The sequence below is a fragment of the Crocodylus porosus genome, unplaced genomic scaffold (assembly GCF_001723895.1).
Source record: "Crocodylus porosus isolate Cpor-Errol unplaced genomic scaffold, CroPor_comp1, whole genome shotgun sequence".
Lineage (NCBI taxonomy): Eukaryota > Metazoa > Chordata > Crocodylia > Crocodylidae > Crocodylus > Crocodylus porosus.
The window spans coordinates 765,073-780,404 of record NW_017728943.1 but is presented as its reverse complement, the minus strand read 5'-3'; the positions used below and the strand labels follow the sequence as shown (position 1 = coordinate 780,404).

Sequence of the window (15,332 nt, the reverse complement as noted above, 5' to 3'; positions counted from 1 at the left end):
TGATAGATTTTTCTCTCATGTACAAGTCACCAACCCTGTTGGTCTCTAATGTGGACCCGCTGAAAGTAATGGACCTGTTTTATATAGATCACTGCCTGCAGGCTAGACCTTGCAACTAGGGTGTGAATCTGGTAGTAATCTTAGGCTGGGCAGTTGAGTCTAACTTGTGCAAGATGTAGCTGAACAGAGGGGAAATTGTAGGTCAAGTCCAATTAGATTAATTCACTGACACCAGCTGACATAGGTCACTGTACCTTCCAGTGACATATAATCAGCCGAAAGATACTTAGGTGCTCTATGTTTAGACTGGGAGGACAACTCTTCTTTTCCTTGCAGGGAGCTGATGTGAATGTGCAGCATTCTATAGGTGCATATATATTTTATACATATGCATGCATGCACACACTCGTCTCTTGCCATAAATTTTCCTTTGCGGAAATAGACCCATGGAAAGGTGCCTGTGAAAATACATACAGGATGCTGGTCAGTTTACCTCTCCCTCAAAGTTCCTCTCTGCTGTTTGTCTCCTCTCCTTCCCCTTCTCCTGCTCTGAACATTTTCCCTGCATTAAATAGTCAACAGCAGCTTCAGTATATCAGAAACCAGTGGTCTCAGGGAGCGGCAGCAGGCCATTGTATGGTACTGCAAGGAAATTTAGGATTCAATATAGTAAGGAAGAAACTGGGGGAAGAGAGTTAAATGAAGAGAGTTCATCCATGGAAGGAGAACATTTGGAAAGAGAAGAGTAGGGTGGGATCAATGCAAAGGGATGGTTAGGATACAGGTAAAGAGAAGGAACAAATATGAAACTTAAGAATGGAATGGGGAGTCCAGATTGGTGTGCTAATGCTGGTTTTGAGTGACCTTGTATGAGTAATTTGCCTCTTTCATGGGCTTCAAGTTTCCCCATCTACAAAATGGGGTGAGGAAACAAAAAGATATTTAATTTGGGGAAAGCTGTTATGGAGTAAGTTTGTTAATGGTTGGTAAAGTATTTTTTGAGATTCTCAGATAGAAAGTGTTAATGCAGTTATGTGCTGGACCAGATTTGTCACCATCCATCGGATCCTCTCTACCTGAAGGCATGTTTTTTTTTCCTACAATTTAAGTGCTTCAGTATTGTGCTTGCAGCAGACTGCTGTGAGAGAACTTACAATGATCCCAGCCACCATGTTGATTTTCTTGCCATCAAGGCAGGTAGAAAATATTTAGTCTTCTGAGTACATGCTTGCATGTATACATTGAAATTGCAGTGAGTAAAGCTGATGGAAAAACCTTCTCTTTCTCCCCATACCACAGAAAACTTTGAATTTTTCCACTGAAAATTTTAATTAAAATTTTAATAATTTAAAAAACAAAACAAAAACAGACAATCCATTAAACCTCATTTTCTCCCCAAAATCAGTTTAGATGATTCTTGTAAAATCCCTAGTCCTCTGTGCTGTACAGGTGTGTTCCAAGACAGTCCTTGCCCTAAAACATTTTTTGATGAAGTAGATGATACAAAAGTGAGAGAAAGCAAAGACTGATTTTCCAGATGAGGAACTGAAGCACAGGAAGACTTGCTCGGGACCCCAAAGTATCTGTGGGACTGAGCTAGAAATTAAGCCTCATGTTCTCTGAGTTCCAGCCCTTAACCATGAATAACGTTCTTCCTTGAAGAAAAGCAAGGAAGAATATGGTATTTCATAAAAGAGGGGAGAAGTGTCTTGTGTAAAGTGCAGCTTAAATATTAGGCCACATCATGCTCCATAAAAGGATTAGGTACATAGCTGTGGAAAGTCTTTTGCAGGACACTTATATATAGTATATACCATTTTGATGAAATATCACTTTACCCATATCAACCCTACTTTTTTTGGCTCAAATGCACACTTTTTTTCTGGGTCATTGAATGTTCACTGGGTTGGACACTGCAGCAAAGCATGAGGTATGTATACTTGAGGAACACATGCAGCTTCTTTCATTAACTGGCATGATACAAAGGCCTGGAGTGTTAGATTTATGAAGTAGTTTTCTATATAAAGCCTCAAATCTATTGAATTGAACTGAAGCGGAGCTGGATGGGAGACGGAACTGTGCGTTTCCTTGACCACTGCTCCCTGGTATTGCATATTTGGTCCATGTAGTTATGACAAGTACAAGTAGCAAATCATTAAAGCTGCAGAAACACTGTCTTTACTGTAAGGATTCCCTTTGAAGCAGAGGCAGAGTGTTCCTGAATTAATGGAGTGCATAGTGATTTTACTAAGTTTTATTTATAAAAAACCCTCTTTGCTTTCATGCCAAAAGGCTCCAGCACAGTTGTAAGCAGGGTTCGTACACAGAAACCCAGCCTAGATTTATGACGTGTTTGAAAATGCAAGGAAAAAAGTATTGAATTGACAATATTTATAATGTATTGTTAAAATATCTATCCTATCACCATGCCTGGAATTCCCCTTCTTTATAAACATAAGTGCCAGTTACAAACCTTAAAATGTCATAACACAGAGAGATTAAAAAAAAACCCTGAAAAGTTTTGTTAGAATGCTTTATAAAGTCCAGGATGTGGGTGAGGAGGGATGTGTGTCTGTGGGAGGGAGGGGGAGTTAATTAATGAAAAATAAAACATACACAAGGACATATGTTCTTTAACTTAAAAAAAAAAAAAAAGCTTTTAATATCAACATTTTTGACAGCTCCCTTTGTCAGCTGTATAGCTTTGCTTCCTGCAGCTTTGAGTATGCTTTTCTTTGTCTGTTTGTGTGTGTTACACTTAGTGCATATTAATCTATGTAAAGACAATACATGCTAAATATTTTTGCAGTAAAATCCCCCCTGTTTTGGTATCTTTTCAAACACTGGGAGGCCAAGCAGCTTTGGTTTATATAAATATTGCATGGTCTGATCCATAAATTACCATGCATGGATTTTGGAGGCAGGCAACTACTGTAGGTGAAAACAGAATGCTTTTCTCAGAAACACTTCATATGGAATGGATCTCTTTTATGGCATGCATCTATTTAACTATTACCACTGTGTCATGGTGTGAAAGTAGCAGTATTGCACTGCTTTACCTCAACTGTAAACATTTAAACTGGAGTCAAGCCCCCTCCCCCCCGCCCGGCCCCCCATTCATAACACTTAACATATATAATTTGCTGTTACCCCTTCTGACCCCAAGTGACTAGCCAAGAATTTGGAGTCTTCCCAAGTTATTTAAATTAGTAAGAAAAATGATGATGGAGTTGGGACTCCTGAAGCAGACCTATTTGTTTACAAGACTGTGCAACATCCTGCTGTCTTGAGCATAGAAGAATTCAAACAAATGGACACAGCTTCCCTGTTTGCTCAAACCTCTTTAAGCCAGCACCCCAGCTCCAACATCCAGTATCAAGACTTCTCTCCTAGAGTTAGGCACCACTGCTGTTCAGGCTGTATTACATTTTTTTTCTCAGTGCCCATGTGCTTTTTTGCTTCTGTTCCTGAGTTGTTTTTTATCTACCACCAAAACTCTCTCTTTCCAAACAAGTGCTCAACCAAAGTCCCTTTGCTCAAAGTATGCAAATTCCCGAGCAATTTTTCATTTGCCTTGTTTTGGACAGAAATGTGTACTTGGCTACCTCTGTCAGATATCTTAAATGAAGGGCAGTTGTTAAGCCACTGAGTCCAACAAAGGGAAAGAAGCAATAACTGTATGTTCTTGGATTCCCTTTTATTTGTTGTGTGATTTTTTTTTTTTTTTAATATTCTAGGGTGCATTTGTGTGGGTATGGAGGTAAAAAAAAAAAAAAAAGATCATCCCAAGGGTTAGAAACTCCTTTTGAAGAAAGATCAGGTTCCAGTGCTATTGCACAACTCTGGGAGCTGAATGGAACTTTATATTATAATTGGATGACCTGACAAAAGATGATAGGAAGACCTGACAAAGATAGTCTTTTTATAAAGTGCTCAAGAGGCACTTTATACCTGTTATACTGCTGAAGTTTGTGTTAAAACTCCTCTAAACATTAGTGTGAACAGAATTAGTCTAATGATGAGATGAAATCATAGAACAAGTATTTGAGAGGCAAGAGTTTTTGTGGGTAATAACTTATTTAACAAACTCCTGCCCCTCTCTTGCATCCTGAACCACCATGGCTGTAACATCAGTTCAACATTAGAGGCGCTTGTACATGTGACAGTTGTCATGATGTACACATGATATAAATGTAATTTGTGTGACTTTATGGTGTTACACATTACATGTGCACCAGTTTGGAGGTTTTAGGTGAGTTTGGATTCCTGCAAACTAAACTACATCTGGATGTAGTTTAGTTTGCAACATTGCAAATTGCAGCGATGCAGCTGTCAGCTCACCTCCTGGCTGTGGGAGAGGTGGACAGCTCCACAGAAAAAAAGGATTGGGCCCCTTGCTGCTTCTGCCTTCATCAGGTGCTTGCTGAAAGCAGAAGAGCGAGGGGACCAATGCATTTTTTTTTTTTGGGGCAAGCCAACCAGCCTCTCCTGCAGCTAGGGATGAGCTGCGGGGGGCCACAGTCCTCCGTCCATGGTGGCAGCGCCTCCTGGGGCTGCCTGGGCAGTCTGCTAGCAGGCCAGATGCACCCAACCCAACTCTTCCCTGAGCCCATCCTCTGGAAGCCCACTGGGCACTGCTCCCTGGGTGGGCTCACAGAAGAGTTGGATCAGGCTAGGTGCTGCCTCTGAGCAAGAACAGCACCCACTCTGGTAGCAGCCTGCCCAAGCAGCCCCAGGGGTGCTGCTGCTGCGGAGGGACAGATCAGGGTACCCCCACAGTTCAGGGGCTGCTTGGCCCACTGGCAGCTCATCCCCTTCTCCCCGGGGCTGCAGGCAGGCTCCAGCTCCAACAAAAAAACAAACATCCCCTTGCCCTACGGTGATGGAAAAATTGAAATGGTGGGTTTCAGTTAAAAACCCAGTGTTTCAGTTTAGTGGGCATAGAAGATAAAACCCTCAGGACTAAACCCCCATCACATGTATGAGCATCCTACTATTACAAGTTGTTTTTCTTTTTAAGCAGAGGCTTGAATCCAAACCCTTTGCAGCCTGTGGGAATTTTTTTCATCTTGCTTACCAAATGCCTGTCCAAATTCCTATTTTGCTGACCAAACTGTGTTTAAGTAATTCAGTCTTGGTGAAATGGAGGAGACTATTGTAAGCTCTTTGGGGCAGGCACTATATTGTTATTCTATGTTTATATAGTGCCTAATGAACTGGAGATCTGATCTACGTGTCTGATATGATGGTAATACAAATTAAAGTGTTATACTGTCAGACGAAGTTCTTTGGGTAAATGTGATATCTTTTATTAGACCAACTAAATAGTTGGAAAAATTGTTCCTTGCAGGCTTTTGGGTACAAACACCTTTCTTTCGGGTTTGTGCCCAAAACCTTACAAACAACGCTTTTTTCCAACAAATAAAAGACACCACATTTCTCCAGAGAACCTTGTCTGTGTCCTTAGACCAGCATGGCTACAACCAACAACCCTAAAATATTATACTTAGGCAAGCGGAGTTTTTTTTTGAAGCAGTTTTCCCTACAGTTCTTCTCTGCATGAGTAAGTAGACTGTGCAGGGTCTCTCTGTCTCTCTCAATTATAATCCTCTCCAGAGTGGCTGGGAGTGTTGCATGACTTCTTTAAGGACTAGGAATATGCTAGGAAACGGAAGGCTTAAAAATGTCAGTAAAGATGCTAAATATACAACAGTTTGGGGAATCCCAGTAAGTTAAATATTAACAGGTTCTATTGCTCTCCCTTTGGTCAGTTAATAAAATACTCTAATTATTAGGTTAAGCTCTAAATTACCTGACAGGCAGTCCCTGAAATACGGAGAACCTTCTCAAATGAACCCTCCGTGAGTCTTTTGAACCTGTGCATGTAATAGGAAGGCAATGGTGTTTTATGGAGAAATCTCTAGGGTGACCGCACTGTGCTTAGATGAACACAAAGCCTGAGCATTATACCGTGCTCATGTGGAATAGAAGAGTACTGAAGAAATTGCCCTACTGGGGATGAAGCATGATATAGTGTTCACGTATTATATCACCTGGGCCTTTTCTTGGTATGTAAAATGTTAGAGTGAGAGAACCTAGGACTCTGAAAATGAATGTAAATGCTCTGAGCTAGTTAGCAGGTTTTAAAACACTAACCCTAGAAAAAAAAGAGCGAGATGGGTGACTGAATCCCTTCTGCAGAATTACCATAGTTGTTGGGAAAAGCAGTGCCGTTTATTTATGTGACTCTTGTTCTATTTAGTATTAAGCCTGAGAATCTAGAGTCCCAACTTCTCTGAGCCCCATGGTAGAGTTTTGAGTCTGGCCCATTTCTGTTTCTAGCAAATGTGAATTTTTCTAAGTGGTTTAGTCCATGAGCTCTGCTTTCAGGGAGAAATGGGCATTTTCCTTTTCTTGTCACTTTTTATTTTTCAGTATGCTTGCTTGTTCTCGTTCTGTGTAGCAAATGATGGTAACCTCTGTGTATGTGATTCTCTCTTGAAAAGGGACTGTGACATAATTACTTAACTTACAGTAGTGCTTAGAGGCCTCTTTGTTCTACATGCCATAAATGCATGTACTCTGTTACGTACTCTTGTGTAACAAAGCTGATCCCTAAGTGTTTGGAGTCCTCAGTATGATTGCTTTGAGGGGGGAGCCAACACAAGTGTGGGAGGAAACTAGTTGGATTTGGTTGCTACTTGCACCTCATCATCAGAATTGTTTCCTGAGTTTTAATTACAGGGCTAGTTGTTTTTGCCCTATTAAGTCAACCAAGGGCAAATGCTGAAGATGGTGGCTCAAGGTATCCTTTAGCCTGCAGAACCATTTATTTATTGGCCATAGTCTCTCTGAGGTGCCAGGCTAAGATTGCAGAGCTGATCTGGAAATGATTATTACCTGACCAACTTAAACCCCCACTCCCCAGGTCCCATTTTCTTTCAGTAGACCTTCAAAAGGCAAAGCAAAGCAGTGTCTGTATGCAGGTTGCATCACTGCCTGCATCCATAGAAGATTAACTGCTTTTTTCATGGGTGAAGGAAGCAGCAAGGAGTATGACCTGTTGATGGGTGAAATGTCTCTGGTTTATGTTGGCTCCCAGAAGTGATTATATTCACAGAAATCATTTTTCAGGTACTTCAGGCCTTAGTCACATCATCCTCTTTCCAGTCTTGGATACACCAAATTCTAGAGCAGGTAAGAATTCAGAGTGGATTTGTAGAAGTCAGTAGTGAGCAGGCTTTTCCATAAAGTTGAAGAGGGATTTGATATCAGACAGCTCAGAGGAACAAGTCTGAGGGAGATGAAGGAGTTGCTGTGGACTTAGTAGTTATGGAAGGACAAACAGACAAAGGAAACACCTCCTTAACTGAACCCAAGCTGAAAAATTGAGTATGGGGTAAGGAAAGGAAGCATGAACTAATATACAGGCAGTCCTCGACTTAGTGTTTCGAGTTACAGGCAGTCCTTGTTCTTATGACACAACTGGTTCCTGAAAACCTATCTTAAGTCAAAACGTTGTAACTCAGAACCAATTTTCTCATAAGAAACAATGTTATAAATGGGCGCGATACTGTATTTTCACCAAAAATACCCCAGAATTTTGTAATCGATCAATTATAGATGAGTAATATAGCTACATTAACGTGTTTATATTGTAAATAGCAATCATATTGATTTGGAAAGACATCTTTGAGGAGACTTTGCTGGACTTTTTGAAGGGTTCTTGGCTGGAGTCTTCTCAGGAGTCTTGGCTATAGGTTTTTCTGGAGTCTTGTCTGCTCTCTTAAAGAAAGTGTCTACAGAAGTTTGGACAGAGATGTTCTCCAGGGAGATGGGCAACACAGCAAACTTGTTTGCTGGCATGGCATCACATCAGATCAAGCGTGGCAAAGTCAAAATTGACATCATAAAGTTGAAACAGGATGTCAATTTATAAATTGTACAGGCAGTCCTCAACTTACAGTGTTTTGAGTTACAATGTTTCACACTTACAACATTTATAAATTGACACAGTGTTTCGACTTTACAATGTCAGTTTCGACTTACAGCACTTGATCCAATGCAATGCCATGTCAGCGAACAAGTTCGCTGTGTTGCTCATCTCCCTAGAGAACATCTTTCCAAACTTCCGTGGACACTTTTTCTTTAAGAAACTAGACAAGACTCCAGAAAAAACCTGCACCCAAGTCCCCTGAGAAGACTCCAGCAAAGTCGCCTCAAAGATGTCCTTCCAAATCAATATGATTGCTATTTATTTACAATATAAACACATTAATGTAGCTATATTACTCATCTGTAATTGATTGAATACAAAATTCTGGGGTATTTTTGCTGAAAATAGGGTATCGGGCCTTGGTTCAGGAACCAATCTCCCATTTATAACATTGTTTCTTATGAGAAAATTGGTTCCGAGGTATAATGTTTCGACTTAAGACACAGTTTTCAGGAACCAATTGTGTCGTAAGTCCAAGGACTGCCTGTACCAGCCTAGAAGCTGGGAGAGTTCCCTTCTCTTTCCAGTTCTGCTAGTGACTCATTGAAGACTTAGTCATTACCCTCCTTCATGCCTCAATTTCCACAACTGTAAAATGGAGATCATACCTACTTTGTACAGAAGCTTAATTTATTAGTAGGTATAAATACAAGGTATTGGATAGCTTGGCCATTTGGTTTGCCTTGGGCCCATTTTTGCCCTTCACTGATAAGTTAATAGATCACAAACTATTTATATCTAATGAGAATCTTCTATTCCACAGGTTTTGTGCTCACTTCTAGTAGGACTGACACACTGCTCTGCCCTGTGGAGTTGCTGCCCATTTGAGAGGCAGAATTTATAATAGGAGAGTGGCAAAAACTACAAGCCAGAAAACCTGGGAAGTGGAAACAAGGCTGAAGAGGGAATTTGAAGAATGAAACACAAGGGGGGAAAAATGGAGAGGAACTGGGAAAAGTGGGGGGTGTTGGATTGGCAAAAAGAATCTCTGTGTGGAGTGGTCTGATACAGGCATCAATACTGAGAGGCATTTTTTTTCAATATAGTTTCCTGTGATTGTTGAGGAGTGTAGGGTCCAGACATCCTTGCTTTTCACCCTATGTTCTTTTTTTCCTCCTATCCCAAAATATATCAGGCAATTAATTTGATTGGAAATGGCTCATCCCAGAGATGCCCTGAGTATTTAATAAGTTTTGTCAACATAGGTTGCAGTTACAAATATCTTGTCTGAACTTAAAAAAAAAAAAATCATGGGAAGGTTGTTTTATACATCCGTGTTGCAAGGTTAAAGTTTTAAAAATTGTTACATGAAGACAGATGAGGGCAAGGAAGGAAAGGTGGGAATCCAGAAAGGCAAGACCTCATAAATCAGTAACTCCCAGGTTTAGCCTTCTGTTTTTATTTAGTCATCAAGTGTGTGTTTTGCCACATGACAGATCCAGAACTACCCTTCATCTCTTTTGAGCCTTGGCCTCTTAATTTTTTTGTCTTTTTTTTTTCAAGGTCAGATATTTTAGAAAACAGCACAAGAATAGCTTTTGAGCCAGTAAACACTGGGACCCTTTCCACTACTCTGATCCACCCCAGTTGGTCAAGAACAATGGTGAATTTTGTATCCCATGTGAAGGGACAGGATTTTCTCCTTTGCAGGCTATCATTTGTTTGATAAAGTACTCCCAATCATTAGAGCATTGTCTGGCATGTATTTGTTGCTATGAGCTGGCTGATTTATTAATACCTGGAAGTTTGTTACTTTCTTTTTAATCAGGCTCTGAAAGTGTTAAAATCTTGTTGACTATTTTTTTTATTGTTGTATGGGAGGTAGGGAGGTTTTGTGTGCCTGTTGGGTTTTTTTTTTTTTTTAAGTGGAAGGTGATGCTGTACACTGCAGCTCGCCCTACTGGCCAAAGATGACTATTGCATCACTGAAGAACCTATTCTACAAGAGAGAACTTTCTAATTGGTTATCACTTGACAGCGTGCTAACCAATCGTGGAAGAGTTACCTCTTGCCTCATGAATATTCAACAGGGCTACCCTCCCTTATAGAATTCCCAGGCATTGTAGCAATGAACATTCTGGAAAATAATACTCAGATGTTAGCGTATTTCCACTTTCTGGCTATTTTGAACATAAGTGGCATTTTACTGGTTCATTAATTTGCTTTTTACTACATGCTATTAGCAAAGCTGGGTACTGAATGCATAGAATTAGTCTTGGATTGAATTTGTTTGTCAGCCAGCCAAGACCTTGTTGGGTCACCACTTTTAAAACCATGATAAATAGGTTCCTTCTACATGTTGGGAGATACTTCAGTTTGCATTGGATCCTAACTTGGTGAGCTGTTTTTGGCCAGTTGATCAGATCTGTATCATCAGGTGACCTAGATTTTGCTTCCACTTTTGGCATTTTGGCTCATTGTGTGAAGCTAGGCAAATCATCTTACCTTCTGTACCTGATTCCCCCCCCCCCAAAAAAAAAAAAATATATTGCAATACTGGATGATATTTTGAGGTATATAAATCAGATGTCCTGTTTGTCATCATCATTATTCTTACTATTATTATTTATTGTTACTAATCCATTTGTGTAGCTCGGTTAGTAGGAATGGGGAAAAATTAGTATCTATTACAGTGTTAGAGTGATCTGCAATGCAAAAAGAAAAGATCAGGACAAAATGTGCAGACTGATGATTTCAAGCATAACACCTAGGTATCATAGGGATGAACATATCAGAAATGCATGTGAATAGAGATGGAAACACCATGGTGTATCTCAGGAAAAAAAAAGGAGAGACCTTCACTACCCACACATTAATCAGAAGAACTAACCACGCAAATCCAAATGGGTATTTAGGAGCTGATGAAGCCTCTTAAGATGTTCAGTAGGAAACATCAGACATTTTCTAGTACATAAATGTGTTCAAAAAGGTATATAATTTATAATGGCAGTGTTGACAGAGCTTTAACTACAGCGTTACAAATGTGAGGCTATAATATATTTACATGTGAATAACATTTACATGTGTGGGTGCATCTGTGTTGATGTATTTCTATGTGATGCTCAATAATTTAGGCAAGTGACTGTAATAAGGGATATTAAACCATAGTATTGACAATACTTCCACTGCTCTGCTTTGGGAAGTGCATTATTGCTAAATTAGTCCTTGAAAATCTGGAGATATTAACACTGCTGAGCATGAAGGCAGATGGGATTTGGATCAGAGACCTTTATTTGTAGCATGATACTGACGACTCATTAGATTAAAGTAGGAATTTTGTTTCCTACAGGCGCTTGAATATTAACTGGAGTCAGGGATTTTACTTCCTCATTGGCATGAGTTAGTCTGTTATAAAAGCTTAAATGGAACTTGGGTAGTATTGATATTCTTAAATCCTAAAAATATACTTAATGAAACTCCAGGTACCCAGGAAGGACTTTTGCGGAAGGGGAATGCAAAAAAAGCTTTAGTTGTAGCTCTCTTAACAATCTACTGTAGATGTGAATACATTTTTTAACTACAGAACCCCTTTGCTTACATAGGAGATTCTTCCTCTTCCCAAATGTGCCAGAAATGCATTTGTTTTTGCTTTGTATGCAAAGAACCACTGTAGGATTAAAAAACATAGCAGGAGCAGTGAAAGGTTTTCTTTCTTTTGGATGCATGTGAACAGCTGCATGCACCAGAGGCCTGGCTCCTGAAGCCCTAATCACAACAGTTAGTGCTTTAAATCTGTGCATCGTCAAGTCAGGTGTTTAACCCATTTTATGGAAGGGGGAATTGAGGCATGGAGCCCTTTACTATGTCATGCAGTAAGACTGTAACAAAACTGGGGTTAGAACCTTGAACATCTGACTTCTAGTACAAGGCTTTTTTGTCTACTAGACTGTGCTGCCTCCCTGTCAGTTTGTGGGAGGGTGCAGTAATGTGTTGTAGGCTCAAATTTTGAACTTGCTCATTCCCATACTTGCAAAAGTCCAGGGAACATTGTATCTGGGGGAAGATGTGAACTCCAGTGTGCCCTCCCAGTGAGATGTTTATTTATGCACGCTCTGTAGGATGGACAAATCTGGTGTCTGCATGGAAGCATACCCTAAGTGCCAGTTTGGAGTATTTTCTTGCTCATTCATTATACCTCACTTGGATTCATTCAGGGCTCTCTTCCCTAGTGCTGTGCCTGCTTACACCCAAGGGTGTATGATCATGCATGTCTCATTCAGGTTCTCTTCTAATACTACTAGTTAAACTATTGACCTTCCTTCACATTTAATATGGCGGATCTGTTGGATACTGCATCTCTGTTAATGCCAGGCCTAGGTGATTTCTGCCTGCTCTCCAGCAGGGACCCAAAGTAACTGATTGCAACCTGAACTGACACACTTCTATCTGAAGTCACTACAATTAGAGTTTGGAATCACCATTCACTCTCCAGCCATTGACAATACAAGTCACTGGAGAAAGGATCTTCCCCTACCAGTTTACTTTGAATCAATATGTATAATGCGTGATCTCTCCATTAATTACACATCACACCTTTGGGCCCCTCTTTGTATTGCAAAAGAAGGAACTGTTGCTATATACAGTGTTAGGTAGCTAAGAGCTGGTGTGATTTGCTGTAGTCTTTTCCTTTTTCCTTTTCTCCCTGTGCCCTAAGCATCAGAAACAAGGTGTAGTATTTGGTACACTTGGTGACAACCAAGCACTGTACCACAGAACCTCCTGGGGAGAGCTTCAGCTCATGGCCTTCCTATTCTTCTATCTCTTAGAGTCAACCTTAACTTTTGTTCATGCTCCAAAGAGTGGTAAGTTGGGAATTTTACTGAGGATTTGAGTAGGAAGATAGAGCAGCTCTGTGTCAGGTGCAGGGTAATTATTTGCTGGGGCTTCTGTGCTATTTGGTTTTTATTCCCTGTGTTTTCATTAAAGGCTAATGAGATTTTTCTTCATTCAGAACAATAGCTTGGCCCCTGACAAGTTGTTGGTTATTTTTTCTGCTTGGACTCAACTAGCTGTTGCTGCTCCATAAACTTTATGGAGAAATGGATTAGAGCACAAGAAGTTTCAATTGCCTAATGCAATTCCAAACCAAAAGCACTGAGACTGACTTTGTTTTGTATTTGGGGGAAAAAGAGGGGTTGGGGGAATGTTTATGTGGGTCTGAGGAGTGTTGTTCTCTGAAGCTGGGTGCTAAATTGCCTGGTTTGAAACTTTTTGTGGAAACAAACGTGGACTTGAAATGAAAGGAACCTCGGTTTTGAGTCTGTCTTAATTTGTACAACCTTAGAGTTTGGGCATGTGTGCCTCTGGAGCCTGTGCATATTTGTGACTGGGTCATGCTGCCTGATCCCATTTGCACATGCATGTGAAAATCCAGCATATGTTTCGGTGCCTGAATGTGAGCCTGTAATAAGGAAGAATGCACATCTAGCAACAATGCTGCTGTATATCTCTGGATGCAACATGGGTTTATTAAATAGCCTGCAAAAGCCTGTTGTGTAACAGATCGGTGCCCTCATCTTGCAGCTTTGCTCGTGTTGGTAAACACATTGATGTAATAATGAACTATTCCTGGGTATAAGTGCCAGGATTGGGCCCTTGTTTTTTTCCAGGTAGTTTACCGCAGTGATATGCTGATGCGCAATGCATTGCTTTTCAGTGAGAATGGTGCCCCATGCCTTGCTGCCTCACAGTATCCTGAACCCATAAACAGTTTGCTCGTTATCACAATAATGCTGCACCTGTATCTCATTATAAGGGAACACCTGTTACCTTGTTTCCAAAGGCTTTTTTTAATAGCCTGCTTTGGTTTGGTTGCAAGAAAATATTCCCTAACAAATCAGGGCCTGAGTGGGCTCAACAGTAGCTGTCTTGTGACACTGGCATATGCACCAAGTATCTGCAGTGATGCAATAGTCAAACCCCTTATACTGCAGCACAGCATTTAGGAAGGTAGTTCATTATTAGGAACATTCTGTGGTAGTGCTTTGCCTAGAAATCTGTGCTGTAGCAGTGGGGGTTTTTTTGTTTTACTTGTTCTTTCAAAAGGTATGACAAATACAGTGTTAAAAATTCAAGGATTTTAATGTGCTAAAATGGGCAAGTATTGCCTCCCTTTATAGATGGTTAAACAGAGGGCTGGAATCTCTTCTCCAAGGTCACATAGTCAGGGGCATTGTTAAGACTTTCGCCAGATTGACTCAACCAAACTACCTCTCTTCAGTTTTGGATCCATGTTTGGTAGCTGCCAGAAGCAAACAGTGCGTGAGTGTGTGCTTTGCCACCTACAATGCCTGTTGTTCAGTTTTTTTCTCCCTGGTATGACATTAATTGCTCCTGAACTCCTAATGAATGCTGCAATTCATAAATGCAGAAACGTATCTTTTGAGTTTCCTTTCTGTTCCTTTAGGCATCCACTCCACACCATGTTTTGTATGTGTTTACTGTGAGAAACCACATAGGACTGGTAAAAGACGTGGCAGTAAATAGTTATAGAAACAGATTTATTAATGATCAGCTACTTTTATGGCCTCTTTTGATTTTGAGAGTTGTGCCTTTTCTGAGCAAAGGACCAGGGACTCCCAAATTCTAATCCCAGGTGTGACACTGCCTCCCTCCCAGCCTTGGGTAAATTGCAGAAGGCCAAATGTATAATGGTGGCAAGGCATTCTGTACTAAGCACCTCCCTTGTGACATTTAGGGGCTGGACTTTCAAGAGAGAGCAGCACCTAAAATGCTAAACTCTTAATAGTCTTGTACTGAAGAGGGGAATGACCTCTCTTAGAAATCTGACCTTGACAGCAGGTGCTGAGCTGTCTGGACAATTCCTATTTTAACTTTTCTATGGCTTAGTTTACCCACTTTTGAAAGCAGTGTTGATGCAACCTGATTCTTACTCTGCATATTTGTCTTTAGACAACAGCTTTATGATAGAAAGCGTTAAGTACATGTTAAATATTATTTTAGGTTTCCTTTCTTCAGCTGTTAATTTATGTGATGCTTATGACATTTGGTGGTGTGTGCATGTTGGAGGGCCTGGAGAGGTAAAGTTTTTCTCAACATCCTTAGTGTGATTTCCCCACTTTGTTTAAAATCACCACGCATAACCTTTCCGTTACTTGCTAAGATAAATTTACAGGTTCTAGTTTTTTAACAATTTAGTGTTTGAGCCAATATTCAAATCAAATGAAAACCCACTTCTCATTTTGTATGTGTTGAATGACTTTTGCAGCCCTGTTTGTCCTGCTATTCGGGGGAGAGGGGAGGAGAGCAGAGAGGGGGCGCGCGTGTGTGTGTGTGTGTGTGTGTGTGTGTGTGTGTGTGTGTGTGTGTGTGTGTG

At 40.5% G+C, this 15,332-nt stretch overlaps 1 protein-coding gene across 2 annotated transcripts in view; it reads left to right on the top strand.

The window, feature by feature from the left end:
• SKAP1 (src kinase associated phosphoprotein 1) overlaps positions 1-15,332 on the top strand; it is a 255,305-nt gene that overhangs the window by 38,620 nt on the left and 201,353 nt on the right. The gene's annotated exons all lie outside the window — the stretch shown is intronic.